Source organism: Euleptes europaea, chromosome 14 (genome assembly GCF_029931775.1).
Source record: "Euleptes europaea isolate rEulEur1 chromosome 14, rEulEur1.hap1, whole genome shotgun sequence".
NCBI lineage: Eukaryota > Metazoa > Chordata > Lepidosauria > Squamata > Sphaerodactylidae > Euleptes > Euleptes europaea.
Window position 1 is genome coordinate 33,887,989 of NC_079325.1, and position 12,743 is coordinate 33,900,731.

Below are 12,743 nucleotides of genomic sequence, written 5' to 3' on the forward strand. Positions count from 1 at the left end.
GGAGCCTGAGGAGGACAATGGCAAACCACCTCTGAACATCTCTTGCTTTGAAAGCCCCACCAGGGGTTGCTGTAAGTCAGTTGCGACTTGACGGCAAAACACACACAGACAGACTGGGGAGTTAATGTAGTTTTAATATCATTTACATTTATTATTTTAACAATTAATCATTTTTATGCCTGTGACTGTACACAATTTTATTGCATTTTATATTGTCGTTACCCTGTTGTTATTCTTGGTTCCTGGGTTGGCGGGAGAAAAGGTAGGCATGCAAATATTTAAAATAAATAAATACACTTAAATAAATCCTTTCAGATGAGATCTGCAGAACTTGCAACCCCCCAATCCTGTGCAGCCTACCAGAATGTCAACAGAACAATGCTTTTACTTTTACTGCTTACATAGAATTGCAGAGGTGGGGGTGTCAATTCCCAGGTGCTTCCCAGTTAAATATTTTCTCAGACTTTCATCTAGGGTTGCCAGCTCCGGGTTGGGAAATACCTGGATATTTTAGGGGTGGAGGCTGAGAAGGGTGGGGTTTGGGGAGGGGAGGGACTTCAATGCCATAGAGTCCAATTGCCAAAGCGGCCATTTTCTCCAGGTGAGCTGATCTCTATCTGCTGGAGATCAGTAGTAATAGCGGGAGATCTCCTGCCACCACCTGGAGGTTGGCAAGCCTACCGGCAACCCTACTTTCATCCTGTGAGGGCTCCAACTTAACTTTTAGCTGCATCCTATTGAATGCAAATACTGCTGTTACCCATCAGTGACTGAGTGGTTTCCTGATTTTTGTATATACATTTTTCTTCTTCTTTGGCCAAGTAAGCTAAAATGGCCTCAGACTCTTGGGCCACTGTTGGTTGTCTCCTACAATACTATACTAGGATCACCCTTTGCCTGCTTCTGGTGGGGTAAGCACTGCTGGTGCTCCCTGTCTTCCCCCACCACACACACACACTCATGCTCAATAAGGCAGCAAGGGGAAAGGGAGGGCAAAAAGGTGCTGCACAATGCTGCAACATTATTTCTGGCTAATAAACCAGAAGTGACATCACTGCGATGTATAATGCTCTAGGAATCCACCCACAGATTTCAGGAGGATTCCTACCATGTCACTCGGCACATTGAAATCACTTCCAGTTTTTCAGAAGGAAAGGATATTCTTTTCCTGCATGACTTCCCCGCCCCAAATCCCTGTACTACTATGAGTGACCAATCTTAATCAGCCTCACTTCAGTCTAGTCAAGTGGAACTTGGCAGAATTTCTTTCCTTCTTTATAGCTGGAAAGGAGTGGGCAACAGGGCAGTTCCCAGGTTCCAATGAAGGCAAAAGCAGGACTGAGAAGAAAAGGTCCAAGTTATAACCCATAATTAAGTTGTCAGTCAATTTAATTACCTTGATTAATCAATTAATGCCTTCAGTTTTAATCAGAAAAAAATCAAATAGCTCATGTTAAGGCTGAGAAAGGGGAAAAAAGCCCTTGAGCATCCTTGAATGTCATTCTGTAGTTTCCTTCTGCTTATTATACCCCTTCTCTCCATCAGCTTCCCATCATCCATTGCACCAGCTTGGGTCTCGCCTTTAGGAAAGGAAGCGAGACCCTCTGTAGGAAGAGTTTGGGGAAAGAAGTCTGCACAAAGACAAATACTTGGCATCTCAGAAGGACCTACTGACAGCAAGCTGTGGGGCGTGAGACTTCTTCCTCCAGAGGTACCTCATCCACTATACCCCAGGCAGCAGTTTATGCTTGAGGCCATCCCCAGGAAGCCCAGGAGGAAATTGCTCTGATCTGTTGCTGATCGCTCTTTTAACTACAGCCAGTTTCATTAGCACACTCTGCCATCTCCCCTGGGTTTGCTCTTCTGAACTTGCAAAGATTTTTGCAGCTGTGTGTTAACTTCCGCTGATGATGTCTGGATAGAGCTACCTATTGATTGCAGTGTCAACCTGTTAATTGCCGAGTCTCCATCTAAATCCTCTTCAGCAGCATCTAGTGAAACGTGCATTTGGATACCTGTGTGCCTTCACCAGTTTCCTTCACTAGCGAGAGTTGAGGCAGGGAGACTAGCTAGTTGTTTAGCCCCTGTGTTTCCTTGTGTGTGTGACAGGGATGGGGTATCGATGCAAGTCCTATTGGTCAGTTACAAGTCTCCACAGGTATTCATGCTTCAGAGCATTGCTCTTAGCCCAAGAACCTAATGTCAGAGGCAGGATTCCTCTTTCCTAAACGACTTCTGAGCTTCATGTACATGCGATGGTGCTGGAGAATCTGCCACGGGACTGAGCAACTGCTAGATGTTCCTCAAGAAGTCAGGAGATAGTAGGAGGGAGCTCCAGTTAGCACCGATGTCATTGTTGTTATTTATCCTGAAATGTAGAGGGCCAAAGGGCAAGCGGAGGCTAATCTGAACTGGATTTGTTTCCCCACTCCTACACACTGGGTGACCTTGGGCAGCTGGGTGACCATGGGCAAGTTACAACTCTGTTAGAGCTCTCTCAGCCCCACCTACCTCACAGGGTGTCTGTTGTGGGGAGTGGAAGGGAAAGTGATTGTAAGCCGGTTTGAGTCTCCCTTAAGTAGTAAAGAAAGTTGGCATATAAAAACCAGCTCTTATTCTTCTTCTTTATGCAATGAAAGAAAACCAAGTGCTCTGTGAATGGCTTTGGACACTATGGAGAATCAGCTACAGTGGATCTGCAACTTTTGAAGAAATTTTTGAAGGTTAGCTTGGATGTAAGGGTAACTATTTATATATTACCTTTTTATCCCACCTTTCCTCCTAGAAGCCGAGGATGATATGCATGGTTCTCCTTTCCTCATATTATCCCCACATGTGAAGTAGTTAAGCTGAAAGAGAGTGATTGGCCCAAGGTCACCCAGGCTGCTTCATGACTGAGCTGAGATTTGAACATATGTTTCCCTAGTCTTAAAAAGGTAAAGGTCCCCTGTGCAAGCAACGGGTCATTCCTGACCCATGGGGTGACATCACATCCTGACGTTTACTAGGCAGACTTTGTTTACGGGGTGGTTTGCCAGTGCCTTCCCCAGTCATCTTCCCTTTACCCCCAGCAAGCTGGGTACTCATTTTACCAACCTTGGAAGGATGGAAGGCTGAGTCAACCTTGAGCCGGCTACCTGAAACCAACTTCCGTTGGGATCGAACTCAGGTCCTGAGCAGAGCTCGGACTGCAGTACTGCAGCTTACCTCTCTGCACCATGGGGCTCTTGTCCCCAGTCTGACATATTAACTACTACACTGCAACAGCTGACGTGGGGAACTATGTCTTCTCATCAGAGAGATGCATGATCTGATGGCCGTGCTTATTTGCAAAGAACAGATGTGTAAATTGCCTCTTGTGTGGAGAAAGAATCTTGCATGGGTCTTCCACGTGCCTCTTGAATGTGAAAAGTAGCCATGCAAGTTGCAAGGATCTGGTTTTGGTGTTTCCCTGAAGTCCCAGAAGTGGACCTCTGGCAGCTTTCCAGCTCTCCAAGACCAAGGACTGACCTCCTGTGACAACTGCAAGGCAGAGGGGTACCAGTTGGAGCTGGGCATTAACTAATCAAGACCTCAACTGAACATGTCCCATTCATAAACCTTAGAGGGGAATTCATCCAAATGAAATTACCTTCAGTTTTTGTATCTGAATTGACTAAGCTAAATCTGGCCATCTTTCTTGCTGTGTGCCATAAAGTCTGCGACTGCATTCTGCTTTCAGCTTCCATTACCCTGTTTTGTTTGTTACATCTCAATTTCACTGCAGAAAGGGGAGAGCTTGAAAGCAGATATGTGCCTGCAAGGCATGCTGGCCAACCAGAACACTTCGCTCATGTTTTTTGCCATGCACCTTCATCCCTGAATGGTGCACAGCCCTTTCCCCAATCACATTGTTGGCTTACTAGCTGGCTCTCAGTTTGTATAGGTGGGGAGGTGATTCCCTGAGCCACTCCATCTATTGGGTGTTCGCCAGATGATTGGAGTGAACTAATGCCTTACTTGCACCCTCTGGTAGAAGCCAGATAAGAAGGAGGCAGAGGTCTGGGCTTTTATCCCATTCTTTCCCCCAACCCACCACCTGGCACCTTCTGGGAAAGAAGAAGAGTTGGTTTTTATATGCCGACTGTCTCTACCACTTAAGGCAGAATCAAACCAGCTTGCAATCACCTTCCCTTCCCCACAACAGACATCCTGTGAGGTAGGTGGGGCTGAGAGAGTGTGACTGGCCCAAGGTCACCCAGCTGGCTTCATGTGTAGCAGCAGGGAAACAAATCCAGTTTACCAGATTAGCCTCCGCCACTCATGTGGAGGAGTGGGGAATCAAACCCGGTTCTCCAGATCAGAGTCCACCGCTCCAAACCATGGCTCTTAACCACTACACCACGCTGGCATGCACAGTACAAGGGGGTGTTGTCGGGGAGACAGCCAGTGAAAGCACAGTATTAGTGCACATGTGCAGAGCCTAGTATCATTTCCCATCTCCTGTTTTTAAATGGTCATTTGCTTTGGGATAGCCATGGTGGGAATGAAGGGAGGAAAAACTCATCCCTGTTCATCCATATGTTTTCATGGATCAGAACACTGCCTCCTCCTTACTGAGCAAAGAGTCTGAAGAGTCTGATGAGAAGGAGGTAGCTGTAACACCTCTAGGAGCCCTCTTTGATGTCCAGGAGGAGCCCAGGAGAATGGATCAGCTCTCTCACCCTGGGACACAGTCCTACCTTCTTGCTTAGACCCTGAAAAACCATCTCTGAGCCTGCTGCAGCTCCCCAACTGATCTCTAAACCTAGAGTTGCCAGCCGGGCTGTTTCATCCAGCAGGAGCAAAACTGAGAGTTGGAGCAACACTGTACAATATTGCAACACCGCTTCCAGTTGTACCCAGAAGCAACATCACAACATTCTAGGAGTTCCCCCAAGCATTATGTTTAAAATCTTAGAGATTTTGGGAATTCTGGTTGTACCTGGAAGTGACATCATGATGCTCTAGGAATTTCTGAAATTTCTATGGAAATTATGTTGCAGCATTGTGTGCCATCCCGCCCCCCATTTTTGCTCCTGCTGGAGAGAAGTATGGCAATGGGGGCCTGGAGCTTAGGGTTTCCAGGTCCCTCTTCGCCACTGGCAGGAGGTTTTTGGGGCGGAGCCTGAGGAGGGCAGGGTTTGGGAAGGGAGGGATTTCAATGCCATAGAGTCCAATTGTCAAAGCAGCCATTTTCTCCAGGTGAACTGATCTCTATCGGCTGGAGATCAGTTGTAATAGCGAGAGATCTCCAGCTACTGGGTTGGCAACCCTGCTGGAGCTGGTGGCAAGATTTTCCTCCATGGCAGGCAATCTGGTAAGCCTACTCAGGCTCTACAATGCCAAGAACTATTCCAACCCCATCAGAGCACTTGCCACCATAATCAAGCATGGCACCTATGAGATCTAGTAGCCTGCTTCTGGAAGGGTGGGCCATTGCAGGAGTATCTAAGACCTCAGCCCACCTTCAGGCTTTGCTAGAATAACATCTAAGCTTTTTGTACTTTTGGTCCCAGTCTTAGTAACTAGACTCCTGGACCTCAGCCTTGAGTGTGGCAGATGCCTGCTCTGCAAGATTGAAATTCAATGACTTGTAGAATGGGGACTTTTTCTCCTCTCAGTATGCAGTTTGGCCATGGGATCGGGGTGGGTAAGGGGGGAAATCACTCCCAGATGAATTTCTCCCTGAAGCCAGTGGAAATGACTACTAAGCACAAGAACAAGATTTACTTCAGTACTTAATAGAATATGAATTGGACTGATTCCATTCTGCATCTGCCTTGAACAAAGAAGTTTTTGTATACTCCATGTACTATTTCAGAATTCCGGTGGGAGGGCAGCAAACCATTTCATGAGGTTTAAAGGTCTTCCGTTGAATATATTCGAGATTAAATTTTAGAAGGCCCTGTATTATAGATTTTCTACGGTTTGGGGTTTTTAAAGATTCCCGACAGCTACAGCAGTGTTCTCAACACAGGCCAGACAAGGACCTTTTGAAGAAAAAATGTTATCAAGGGATTTGTGCCTTTAGCGCACCCAGCACACCAAGGCCTAGTACACAGGAGACCCATTTACTCCCCTAGAACAGTGGTCTGTCAATAAGTCTGGCCCAAGTCAACCGTGGTCCTGAGGAAAAACGCCTGGTCTGAAACTGTGGGAGAGTCATGCCAATGTTGTCCTCTAGATGGTGCCACAATAAAAACCAGGCAACAACCCGATCTTATACAGAAAAGGGGAGGTTGGGATGAAAGGTCAGCAACAGGACTTGTTCCAAGTTTGCATGGGAACAGAGTATAATTGAGCCCTGTTGCCCATTTGGTACAGTCCCTTTCTCCTCTGACAGCATGGTTTAGGGGTTAAGAGCGGTGGTTTGGAGCGGTGGACTGCAGAACCGGGTTTGATTCCCCACTCCTCCACATGAGCGGCGGAGGCTAATCTGGTGAACTGGATTTGTTTCCCCGCTCCTCCACCTGAAGCCAGCTGGGTGACCTTGAGCAAATCACTCTCTCAGCCCCACCTACCTCACAGGGTGTCTGTTGTGGGGAGGTGAAGGGAAGGTGGTTGTAAGCTGGTTTTATTCTGCCTTAAGTGGTAGAGAAAGTTGGCATATAAAAACCAACTCTTCTTCTTCTTCATAATTGCTCTCCTTTGAGCTACTTATGAGTCCTGGAGCCAGAACATCTGTGGCAGAGAGTGACTTGACTGGAGCTGGTAACATCAGTTGTGGCTCTGAACTGGTCCGATAACCACTTGTGCCAAGTAAGGGCTCCAATGGAGGAGGGAAAAGGTGGTTGTTATCTCAGCTCTCCTTTGCTCTTGAATTGCATTGAAATGAGAGCCAGCATGGTGTAGTGGTTAAGAGTGGTGGTTTGGAGCGGTGGACTGTGATCCAGAGAACCAAGTTTGATTCCCTGCTCCTCCACATGAGTGGCAGAAGCTAATCTGGTGAAATGGATTTGTTTCCCCGCTGCTACACATGAAGCCAGCTGGGTCACCTTGGGCTAGTCACACTCTCTCAGCCCCACCTACCTCACAGGCTGTCTGTTGTGAGGAGGGGAAGAGAAGGTGATTGTAAGGCGGTTTGAGTCTCCCTTACGTGGTAGAGAAAGTCAGCTTCTTCTTCTTTTTCTAACAGCACCTCTTCCCATTTGGCTTTGCCTTTTCTTCTGCAACCTCTCTCTTTTCCATTTCAATTTGCTTACTCTGGTAAAGAGAAATCATACAAAATTGTACTTTCTTAGTTGCTTCTATTACTTCGTATAAAACAAGAAAGAAAGAAAAAAACAGGCCTTCCATTATTTTACCTGGCGCGCTATTCAATAAAATTGCCATCATTTGTGTAAAAGCAATAAAAAATATTGTTCTGGAGGAAATCTTCTCCTCTAGGTTTGTGGAAAAGTTTCTCCAGTCTCATCGTCATCACTGAAGGCGAGGAAGCCAATCCACATCCATCCAAAGTGTTTAAGGAACTGAACAGACCCAACATACTGAAGATATTCATTAGGAACCATCAGGTAGAAAGGAACTTAATTTTATCACTCAGCACTGGATCAAAGGAGCCATAACGTAGGTAACACAAGAAAATAAAACTTGTTTTTAATACTGAGAATGAGAAATGCATCACACAGTTTTTTAAACCAAAATTACGTCTTTGATACAACTAAATTTAATCCTCCAGCAAATATCACAATCCAAATCTTAAAATTGATGGTTTCATGCATATGAACTGTTTTTAAAATTGATTTGTATTATCTTTTTTTAACCATTCACTGCCAAGTATATTTTTGCCTGTGTGTACCAGTAATCGTCAAGATTTGTAACATGAGAAAGCACCTTGAATGCATCCACCAGTTTTGGCAATTGCAGCAGAACTGGTTTGACAGAATCTACCGCAACACATAGCCCTCCAATATATCTGAGACGGAGTTTTCAGGGTCCGTTTTGGTCAATACTGCAAGGCTACTTCCCAGCATTGTGTTGCTCAGAAAAAAAATAATAAATGTGATTTTCTGTTAACAAAGAGAGAAAGGAGTATGCGTCATCAGATTGGGCAAATTGCCCTTGGTACCTTGGTAAGAGCTTAGGATCTATTGCCATAAAGTAATAAAGCTGGCATCCTCTCATTTACTATGGTGTGAAGTTTGCGATGTGAGAAAAGAAACGTAATTATTTCGCAGCAGGTATGGACCTTGGCATATGCCCCACTTTGCCCCCTGCTGATGCCAGCCCTGAAGCCTGTGCTAGGGCTGTTGAAAAAAAAATCGGTTCAATTTGAATTCTGCTGAATTTGGCCCATTTTTATTCGGGAAGTGCCAAATTCTGAACTCCCCCTATTCTGATTCGGGGAATTCGGCTTGAAATTTGGCATTTGTGAATAAATTCAGCCATTTAAAGCCATTAAAACACATTCACGCCTTTATGCGGCTCTGGGGAAGGCATTTTTGGAGGTAGAGGTCCCAAACTTTCAGGGTAGCTTGGAGGGACCCTACCTGCAAGAACCCCCAAGTTTGGTGAAGTTGGGTCAGGGGGTCCCGAGTTATGGGGTCTTGAAGGGGTCCACCCATCCTCCCATTGGAATGAATGGGAGCAGGCAATCCTTAATGTGCATCTAGAGAGCGGCAAATTAGGGCTGTCAATTCGGTTCAGCCCGAACTGAAAATCAGCCGAATTTCCCTTGATTCGGCGGTTTTTAGTTCGGGAGGAACTGAACTCAAAACTGGCGGGCAACCGGGGGGGGCGAATTCAGCGAGTTCGGGAGTTCGGCGAATAAATTCGGCCAATTCGGGGCCGTCAGTAAGCAGCATAACCTTCAGTAAGCAGCATTCTCCTCCCCCGGCCAATCGGTGGCCAAGCTGGGTCTTCTTTTGGCCAATCAGTCAGGATTGAGTACTGGAGGAATCAGCTGATGTGCGGCCGGCCGGGGAAAGAGAGAGAGAGAGGGAAATCCTCATGTGTGTGTGATGGGGTGCTTGTGCACATTCACTCCTTTCCGTGGCTGCAGGGGGCGCATTTTTTGGGGTACAGACCCCAAACTTTCAGGGGATATTCAGACAAGTTTTCTTAAGAGACCACCCAAGTTTTGTAAACATTGGGTCAGGGGGTCCCGAGATATGGGCTCCCCCCTTTTTCTTTCCATGGCTGCAGAGGGCGCATTTTTGGGTGTGCCGACCCCAAACTTTCAGCGGAGCATCAGACAAGGCTTCTTAAGATACCCCCCAAGTTTTGTAAACATTGGGTCAGGGGGTCCCGAGATATGGGCTCCACCCCTTTTTCCTCTCCCCCCTTTTCCATTTTCGTGGCTGCAGGGGGTGCTTTTTTGGGGGTGCAGCCCCCAAACTTTTATCATAGCTTCAGAGAATCCCTCTTAAGAGACCACCCAAGTTTTGTAAAGATGGGTTCAGTGGGGGCTGAAATATCGGCTCCATCCCTTTTCTCTTTCCGTGGCTGCAGGGGGCGCATTTTTGGGTGTGCCGACCCCAAACTTTCAGCGGAGCTTCAGTCAAGGCTTTTTAAGAGACCACCCAAGTTTTGTAAGCATTGGGTCAGGGCCCCCCGAGATATGGGCTTTCCCCTTTTCCCTATTGGGATGAATGGATCACCCTCGAGAGATGCATACATATGGATCTTATATTGGATACAAATGGAATCATATTGGATTACCGTACCCAGCCTCCCAGCCCCTCCTGCTGGAACAGAAGACAGCCACAGTAAGATCCCTTTGGGGGCTTTAATCTATAATTTTTCTTTTCTGTGTGTGTGTGGGGGGGGGGAAAGCAGAGTCTGTGTGTGTGTGTGGGGAGGGAGCAGTTTCTGTTTAGCCAAAGGGGGCTTTTGCCGGTTCTGCCTGGGGTGTGTGTTCCCCCTCCAGTCTCTCTCTCCCTGGTTTGAGGGGGGGCTTCATTTTTATTCTTCAGGTTTTTCCTCATTCATAAGATCAGTTAGGTTATTTTGATGCTTGCTCAAAACTGGTTTTCAAATGGTGACTTAAAGAATGCATCTGCCTGGTCCCAAGACCAATGCAAAAGGAGAAATTCCACCCCCTCCTGCTCATTATGCATAGCTAGCTGCCTCTGTCCCGGGGAGGGGGGAATAAGCAGGATGCTGCATTGTATGGCACACGACATCACTGGTGCTTACACACATGCACGCCCACTACAAGCAATTCACTCCCCCCCATTGCACAAAAGAAGGCAAATGTTTGGATTCTATGGACACGGCCCACAGAGACAATCAAGCCCCCCCAAGCAGAACAGCCCCCACCCCACAACAAGAAGATGCAAATTCCAAACGAAGAGAACGGGCAGCCAGAGAGACTCACCAACCCACACTGACCTCTAGGCGAAGGTGGCAACCAGTGAAAACATCACACACACACACACACAAAAAAACTAGCACAGAGGCAATCAACCCTCCCAAGCAGAACAGCCCCCCACACACAACAAGAAGACACAATCCTATTCTATCCCCATCATCTCCAGTGAAAGGGTTCAAGTAGCAGGAGTTGTGAAAGGCCTCTTTACTTAAGACCCTGGAGAGGCGCTGCTAGTCAGAGCAGACAATGCCAACCTTGATAAACGGGGGACTGCCTCAATATAAGACTGTTGGATTACCAGATTTCACTTTGGGGTGGGGCCATGGCTCAGCAGAGCATCTGCTTCATATGCAGAAGGTCACAGTGTTCATCCCTGGCATCAAGGATTGCCAACTTCCGGGTAATAGCTGGTGATCTCATGCTATTACAACTGATCTCCAGCCAATAGAGATCAGTTCACCTGGAGAAAATGGCTGCTTTGGCAAATGGACTCTATGGCATTGGAGTCCCTCCCCTCCCAAACCCCGCCCTCCCTAGGCTCTGCCCAAAAACCTCCCACCGGTTGCAAAGAGGGACCTGGCAACCCTACTGGCATCCCTAGCAAAAAGGATCAGGCAGTCAATGATTTGGAAGATTTCTACCTGAGACCCTGGAGCACAGCTGCCAGTAACAGTAGATATTGCTGACCTTGACAGATCTCAATGGTTTTGCTCAGTAGAAGGCAGCTTCATGTGTTCATGCATGTATTGATTTGTATGTGTGTAGTAGGCTTGGTATTTGCTCTTCTGCTGCTAGTACCACCCTCAGCCCCAGTTCTCTACCCTCAAGAAATTGAGGAGCAGGAGAAAAAATGGGTGGACAATGGCCTCCATAGTGACACTCTAGGAATTTCCCCATTTCACCATGATTGGAGGAAATTCCTAGAGTATCACCCAGAAGTGATGTCACATCCTCTCCAAACGCCATCTTCCCCAGTCACTACCCTCAACATCTCTGGGCATTTGACAAGGCAGTGCTGACAACCATAGTATTGAGGGCTTTCTCCAGGAACCCCAGGAAAAGCAGAGTTTGAGATCACAGAGAAATCTTTACATGTGCAGGTACATGTCTATGCTCTCTGCAGGCATCTGGATGAAGTTATGGGGAACAGAACTGGGATTCGTGCATTTGATCCCTTTCCCCTTGTGCATGTGCTTCAAAATGCATTTCTATGGTTAAGGAGGAAGTGTATTTCCCAGCATGGAAGGCCACGCTCCAGAGAATCAGGCCTCCACTCTCCCCTCCTCCCCTCCCCCATCTGCATGTGCTCAGACACTCTAAACAAAAAATCTCTTCTGCTAAACGGCAATCAATCCTCAGTGGCCACTTTCCGAAATGCCTCCTATGACAATGAGTGATTTGTAACAACATCCAATCAGGTGCACCTCACCCTTCCTGTAATTGCTTGTCCTTTCACAGCTCTTAAAAGCTTTCCAGGGGAAGAGAACAGAAGCTCCTTGTCAGAACCAGGCTATTACACAGATGAAAAGAGCTTGCTTTTTCCACCCTTTTTTGTGATGGGTCCCCCCCCCCCAACACACATACACCACATACACATTTCCCTCTCCTTTAAACTATAATGGGACCGTTTGACTTTTCGGACATTTTGCAGATGATACAGAGAGTTAGCATCTGACAACCAAAGCTCTCTATCCAAGCATGACTCCATAGTCAGTGGCTCCGGGCCTGCTCTCCTTTTTGCCCTGCTGTGCTTCCTGAAGGCACCTCTGCTGTGGTATCCTCGGTTATGAATGAATCATGCCAAATTTACTTTCCTGATCCAGCGGCTGCTTTAGCAAAGAAGGCAGGTGTGTTGAGGGCTGTGTTACTGTTAGGTTTCCTCTTTTTCAGCAACATCAGAACATAAGCAAAAGCCCTGCTGGATCAGAACCTTCCTGTTTCCTGCACTGCCTGACCATGTTACTTTAACTAGGCAGCCTCCACTTTAGTTGGGGGAATTAACTGAGGAGACAGAGCAAGAGGCGGGTAACTGGAATCTGTAACCTGCGTATACCAGGATTGATCCTGGGGGAAACTCTCAAATAAGCAAGCAGTTGTATGAATCAAAAAAAGTTTTTTACTGAAAATAACAAATGAAGAATTCAGCTTTTAAGCAATGGGCAAACACACACAATTCATTCATCACATCACATATGACAACGACACCTCCCATGTCCCTGCCCCTCATTTCCCACTGGGTACCAACCATCAGCTGGCAACCTTATAAAGGAAGAGCCCTGCTGGACCCTTTAGTCCAGCATTCCATTTCACACAGTGGCCAACCAGTTGTCCTGGAGGGCCAATGAACAGGGCACAGAGGCCAAGGCTCTCCTCCTGTTTCTGGGAGCCAGCATGGTATAGTGGTTAAGAG